Source organism: Equus asinus, chromosome 20 (assembly GCF_041296235.1).
Source record: "Equus asinus isolate D_3611 breed Donkey chromosome 20, EquAss-T2T_v2, whole genome shotgun sequence".
Classification (NCBI taxonomy): domain Eukaryota; kingdom Metazoa; phylum Chordata; class Mammalia; order Perissodactyla; family Equidae; genus Equus; species Equus asinus.
Window position 1 is genome coordinate 40,769,970 of NC_091809.1, and position 7,443 is coordinate 40,777,412.

Consider the following 7,443-nt stretch of genomic DNA (forward strand, 5'->3'; position numbering starts at 1 on the left):
AACGTTTTCAGCAACTTGAATAAGTAAGAAACGTTCCTACTCATTCTGTTACTCCAGTGTTATTTTGATACAAAAGCTAGTAAAGACATTACAAGAGAAGAGCTATTGATTAATATCCTTTAAAAACAGACAAAAATTCCTAACAAAATTTTAACAGATCATGTCCAACATATATGCAAAACGATTATACATCATTATCAGATGGTGTTGATTCTAGGAATGTACATTTGGTTTAACACTTAAAACTTGAGCAATTCAATTCAGCATACTAACAAACTGCAAAAGGAAGCTCTAAGATCATCTCAAAAGATGCAGAAAATGCATTTGACAAATTCCAAAAATCCATCCATGGTAAAAACTCTCAGCCTAACAGAAGAGGAGGGTTCATTTTCAGCTTATGAAAGAGAAAAATGAAAGAAAAAATTACAGAAAACCCACGCCTAACATCATACTTATTGGTAGAAAACTGGATGTTTTCCCTCTAAGATCAGGAACTAGGTAAGGATGTCGACTCTCACCACTTCCATTCAACATTATACTAGAGTGTCTACACAAGGTGATTAGGCAAGAAAAACAAATAAAAGTCATTCTGATTATAAAGGAGAAGTAAGCTGTTTATATTTGTAGACGACATGATCATCTATGTAGAAAATCTGACGGAACATCTAAAAGAAGCTACAAGAACTAATAAGTGAGTTTAGCCAAGTAGTAGGATATGACTAGTATACGAAGGTCAATTGTATTTCTATTTATTAATAATGAGTAATTAGAAATTGAAAAATTTTAAACTAACAATTAAAAAGGCATCAAAATAGAAAATAACGATAAACTTGACAAAAGATGTGCTAGAGCTGAACACTGAAACTATACAATATTGTTGAGAGAAATGAAATACATATTTGGTATCCATGAATCAGATACAATATAGTTAAGATGTCCCTTCTCCCAAACATATCTATAGATTCAATGCAATTCTAATGAAAATCCCAGCAGGCTTTTTGATACAAATTGACATGATTCTAAAATTCATACGGAAATACGAAAGACCTTGAATAGCAAAAAAAATTTTGAAAATAAGGATAATGTTACAAGAATGGCTCCTGGCAGGGCAGGCCCAGTGATGGCAAATACAAGTGCGTGGGGTTCTACTCCTCTCTAGTGTTGCTAGAGTATCAACAGAAGTCACAAGAATTTGAGGGTGGACTCTGCTGTGCCTTTTTCCATGTGCAAACGACTATTGGTGCAGAATTCTTGATGTTAGAAGTGCTGACTCATTCATCACCAAGAACACCATTGGTTTTAGTGAAATGAGCCTAAAAAGCAGGATCATTCCTTTCTTACTACTGAAGGAGGTAAAACTCAGTAAATGTCATTATTTTTTGAATGGAAAAGGGACTGAACAAGCTGTGCAGCACTCTTAAGAGATCTAAGTAATCCCTGAACAATAATCGCTGGGCAAAAATAGTGGTTTTGGTCAACACAATAAAATAGGAAAGAAAATTAATGGGTGTTTACTTTTGGAAAGTAAAAGACAAATTAGTATTTTTTAAAGATAATATGATTTTATACCTATATAACCAAAGAGAATAAAATAGAAGTTAATAGAATTTTACATAAAGTTATGTAAGGAAGTTGGATAGAAATTTAAATTAACAAAATTGTTAGTATGCATTTTATAAACAGATTTTGAAATATCTTAACTGGAGCTAAATTGCAAATAATTCTCAAAGTAGGCTTTCAAGATAGCACTGTGATTTTACATTGATTATATACGCCTTATACTAAATGGATAGAAAATATGAGAATATTGGGCAATGTGATGGGTTAATTGAGAGAAATACTAATTCAGGGGCTCCAGTTCCTCCAAGTCTATCCTATATAAGTGATATTCTACATATACAGGTGAGAGCATCTCTATTAGCACAAAAAACCTGTGAAACTGCAGTTTTCTTTCTCCAAAATTAATAGTGCTTCAGCTTCTACTGTGTTAGAACAGATTCTCTCTTTGTTTTCATAGGACCTTTTCCTAATAACTAAGACATACATTAATTCTAGAAGAAAAGCACATTCGCCCTCTCTTTAGTTATATTAATTCAAGCTTAAAAAATCAACTTTCACAGAAAATCTAAATATATTCTAAGTTTAGAAGATAGAAGGTACAAAGGCAGAATTCCCTGGAAAGAGGGAAAATCTCTGAATCAGATAAGATGAGGTAGAGATAATATCCATTCTTGACTAGGAAGTTGCACAGTCTGCCAGGTCTCAGAGGGAGAAAGTTTAATTAGTAAGGTGTTTATCTGGGAGGAGTGTTATACAGACCATCCCTAGAGCAAAAAAGCTCCAGAGCTTCTTTTTGTGATGGGCCATAATCACCAGAAAGTAAAAGATTCATCAAAGGGACTAGGAACCCTATCAGAGAATTTCTCCTTTCGGGACAGAAGTGCATATTTTGTACCTTTGAATTTAAAGAAGAAATCAGAGAAACAAAACAAAACTAAACTACATCATTCCCAGCACAATGAACTTTCAAACACAGAGTATCATGATTACGTATTTTGAAATTAATGTTTGGCTAAATAAAATGCATTACGGATTGACGGCACATCAAATGCCAAAACAACTTAAAGGTATTTGGAAAAAGTTCTGAGTATTTATCGTAATGCAGAAACATTATCCTCATCTATGAGGACTCAAGGGAAAGACGATATCTCCTGAGATATCAAATGAATTTTAAGCTCTTTTACTTAAAGTGAGTTGGTTTCTCTAGCTCGTTCTTCTTGTGGTTTCATCTATGCAAGAAAGAGAAGCATCCTACTCATCAAAGATAGAATTTCTTTAAATCTTCAATTTTGTTGTAAAATTGGTAAATAACAAAAAGTGGCAAAACTTTCTCATTTTTCATTGTTGGGAATTTTGGGGTGATTATGACACAGTTGTAGTCATAGTTTTACTCTTCCTCAGCTTCAGCTTCAACTATATTGCCTTAGTCATGGCTAAAAAGGCCAACTTTGCATACTTTTATAAAACACTCAAAACCACTCAAAAAAAAAGAAAGAATAAAACTTACAGTCCCAGCCCTGGAACAATAGAAATCCTATAAACAATTAAAAATAATTTCAAGTGTATACATATATTTTTTATTTTTAAAAGCACATTTGTGTCTGTTTTAGGTAAATATAAATAATCAGTGTAGGAACTCAAACCCTGGAGACACAGTTTAGTTCTCTTTACTATTTAAGCAGATCTGGTTCCTTATGGTCATCTCAAAATATGTTGAGTTGATTTGATATCACTTTAGAGGGAGGATGATTGATTGTTTCAAATTCTGGAGGAAGAACTAATAAAAATTTATAAAAAGAAATAAACATGGGATAAGAGGCGTTCAAGAGAGCAGTGGTACTCTGATCATTATTGTGTTAGTTTAAGGTCAGATTTCACATATGATCAAGAGAGCATGGTCTAGGGTAGGACAGAGGAACCTGGCTCCAAGTAGTGCTGGACCACTGCTGGGGTCCCACCTTGACACATCTGCTGCTGAATAGGGTGCTCAAGGAAGGCAATTTTCTCTCAGCCATCAAGGATGAAGACTTTTTTAAGAAATATATGTTTATAGTGGATGTTCTCTCATGATCAGAGGTTGAATCTATATATTTGGCAGTGTGTGTTTATATGTGCGTGAGAGAGAAAGAGGCCTAAATAAAGGTTTATCCCTGGAGAGTGTGTCAAGTCTGGAAAGAAGCAGGTTTGGGTATATATTTTCTAATTCTACAGACCAGAATACAAACAGTACTCCTCTTTTCTATTTGGTGAGTGTTGTATGAATTCACTCCTCTTTACTTTGACTAATTATTTTCTACTTGGCTGATTTTTGTACCAAAAGAAGAAAGTGAACATTCCTCTTAAAAGTTCCACGTTGAAGCAAAAGTGTTATGAAAAAGATAAATGACAATTTACCTCTTCTGTTCACCATCAGGGAAAATGCAGTTGCCATATTTCATATGAAATATGTTCTCAGTAAATGTTGGATTCGCTTTCCTTCTTATACAGACAAAGTGCAATATATGAGAAGAACTGACAAACGTGAGCCTCCTGACAATGTTCATCCTCACAGGCCTTTCCTGTGCACTGCGCTGGACCCCCATCTCTTTGGAATCTTCTTGGTGATTTATGTAGTCACTTTGGTGGGGAACCTCCTCATCCTGCTGGTGATCATTGAGGATATTCCCACCTCTGCATCCCCATGTACTACTTCCTGACCAATCTGTCCTTCATTGACATGTGAATCTCCATGGTCACTGTTCCCAAAATTCTGATGACCTTCGTCTCCCCAGGAGGAAGGGCTATGTCCTTTAACAGCTGTGTGGCCCAGCTTTTCTCCTTCCACTTCCTGGGAAGCACCAAGTGTTTCCTCCACATGGTCATGTCCTATGACCAATACCTGGCCATCTGTTACCCACTCAGGCACACCAGCATGATGAGTGGGAGAATGTGTGCCCTCCTGGCCACCAGCACATGGCTCAGTGGCTCTCTGCACTCCACTGTCCAGACCACCGTTTGCCCTACTGTGGGCCCAACCAGATCTAGCATTACTTTTGTGATGCACCGCCTATCCTCAAACTGGCCTGTGCAGACACTTCTGCCAATGATATGGAGATCTTTGTCAACATTGGGGTAGTGGCCTCATGCTGCTTTCTCCTGTTAGTGCTGTCCTACATATCCATCGTCTGTTCCATCCTGAAGATTCGCACCTCAGAGGGCAGATGCAGAGCCTTCAGAACTGTGCCTCCTACTGCATTGTGGTCCTTTGTTTCCTTGGCCCTGGTGCTTCTATTTACTTAAGGCCAGGCTCCAAGGATGCTGTGGATGGGGTTATGGCCATTTTCTACATTGTGCTGACACGCCTTCTAAACCCTGTGATGTACACCCTAAGGAAAAAGGAAGTGAAGAAAACTGTTCAGGCTGAAAAGTGAGTCAGTATTCCCTCAGAGTAAATAATTGAGAAAGGCCAGATAAGACTAGCTCCTTTTTTATTTATAATTAAATTAAACTACCAGCATAAACATTATACTTTTAAGGAATATTTTAATTACCAAATCTTAATTTTTAATGAAAATTTAATGAATTTTTAATTTTTTTTCGTGTGCAATGCTTGTCAGAGCCGAGTTTAAGCAACCATTTAATGGTTATAATCTAAGAGGAAGGATAATAGCCTATTCTTATTTTTTATGTTCTATCAAGTAAATCATCAGAGAAGTGATTTTCTTCTATCCCATATATAAATATTTTCCAGAATTTCTATACAGTATAATCCTCTTATATTTTATTTCAGGCAAGTTAAATCAAAGCTTTATAAAAAGCTCTTTCTTTCCCTTTGTAGACATTCTCTATTTAAAAAATCACTTAAAATATTCACAATCTGTTATACAATATAGTATCATACAATGAAATTCTTACATTAGAAAATAACAGACCAAAATGCTTGAATATCAATAAGGATGGCTTTATTCACATTTATGAACAAAAACTATATTTTAACTCTATTTTTTGCTTTGACCTCCAAGATTTTTGAAAGTAAACAGTTGTCTACTTATGTACTGGATGCACTGTTTGTACTATATTGGTCACTGATACAACTATCTAGATTTCCCTTCTATATTTACAGAGTTCCTGGTCTTTTATCCCAAATAGAAATCTTCTATTTTTAGCAATCTTGAAATTACCTCTGGTAACCACTAATCTGTTCTCTTTGTCAATGTGTTTATCTTCCACATATGAGTGAAATCATGTGGTGTTTCTCTTTCTCTGTCTGGTTTATTTTGCTTAACATCATACCCTCAAGGTCCATCCATGTTGTTGCAAATGGGACGATTTTGTGTTTTTTATGGCTGAGTAGTATCCCATTGCATATATATATATATATATATATATATATATATATATATATACACCACACCTTCTTATCCAATCATCAGCTGAAGGGCACTTGTGTTGCATTCATGTCTAGTTATTGTGACTAATGCTGCAGTGAACATAGCGATGAATAAATATCTTTGAATTGCTGATTTCAAGTTTTTTTGGATAAATACCCATTAGTGGGATGGCTGGATCACATGGTATATCTATTTTTAATTTTTGAGAAATCTCCATACTGTTTTCCAGAGTGGCTGCACCAGTTTGCATTCCCACCAGCAGTATATGAGGGTTCCCATTTCTCCACATCCTCTCCAATGATTGCTAATTTTTGTCTTGTTAATTATAGCTATTCTGACAGGTAAAGTGATATCTTATTGTAGTTTTCATTTGCATTTACTTAATAATTAGTGATGTTGAACATCTTTTCATGTGCCTGTTGGCCATCTGTATACATCTTCTTTGGAAAAATGTCTTTTGCCCATTTTTTAATTGAGTTCTTTGTTTTTTTTGTTGTTGAGATGTATGAGTTCTTTATATATTTTGGATATTAACCCCTTACCTGATATATGGATGGCAAATATCTTCTCCCAATTGTTAGGTTGTCTTTTTGTTTGTTGATTGTTTCCTTTGCTGTGTATAATGTTTTTACTTGATGTAGTCCTATTGTTTATTATTTCTTTTGTTTCCCTTGCCTAGTCATGCATGGTATTTGAAAATGTGCTGTTTGAGCTGATCTCAAAGAGTGTACTGCCTGTGTTTTCTTCTAGAAGTTTTATGGTTTCAAGTCTTACATTCAAGTCTTTAATCCATTTTGAGTGAATTTTTGTGTGTGGTATAAGATAATGGTCTGCTTTCATTCTTTTGCATGTAGCTCTCCAGTTTTCCCAACATGATTTATTGAAGAGACTTTCCTTTCTCCATTGTAAATTTTTGACTCCTTTATTGAGGATTAGCTGTCCATAGATGTGTGGGATTAATTCTGGGTTCTTGATACTGTTCCATTGATCTGTGTGTCTATTTTTGTGCCAGTACCATGCTGTTTTGATTACTGTAGCTTTGTAGTATATTTTGAAATCAGAGCGTGTGATACTTCGAACTTTGTTCTTTTTTTCTCAGGATTCCTTTGACTATTTGGGATCTTTTGTTGTCCCATATAAATTTTAGGATTCTTTGTTCTATATCTGTGAAAAATATCATTGGAACTTTGATAGGAATTGTATTGAATCTGTAGATTGCTAGGAAGTATGGATATTTTAACTAAGTTAATTCTTTCAATCTAAGAACATGGAATATCTTTCCATTTCTTTGTGTCTTCTTCAATTTCTTTCGACAATGGTTTATAGTTTTCAGTGATTTGCAGTTTTTGTATTCCATTTTTACTCTGAAAAGTTTCCATCTTATTTGAAACCACTAAAACACAACAAAAAAGTGAAAATCCTAATAACACAAATTCCTTCCTCTTCAAAAGGCATGATACAAAAAGTACAGAATGAAACCCATTTAAGCATAGATAAATGGTTTGAGGTGCAA

At 34.8% G+C, this 7,443-nt stretch overlaps 1 pseudogene; it reads left to right on the top strand.

Moving 5' to 3' along the window:
• Positions 1–1,093: 1,093 nt before the first annotated feature.
• LOC106827918 (olfactory receptor 10G7-like) lies at positions 1,094–4,995 on the top strand (annotated as a pseudogene).
• Positions 4,996–7,443: the final 2,448 nt, after the last annotated feature.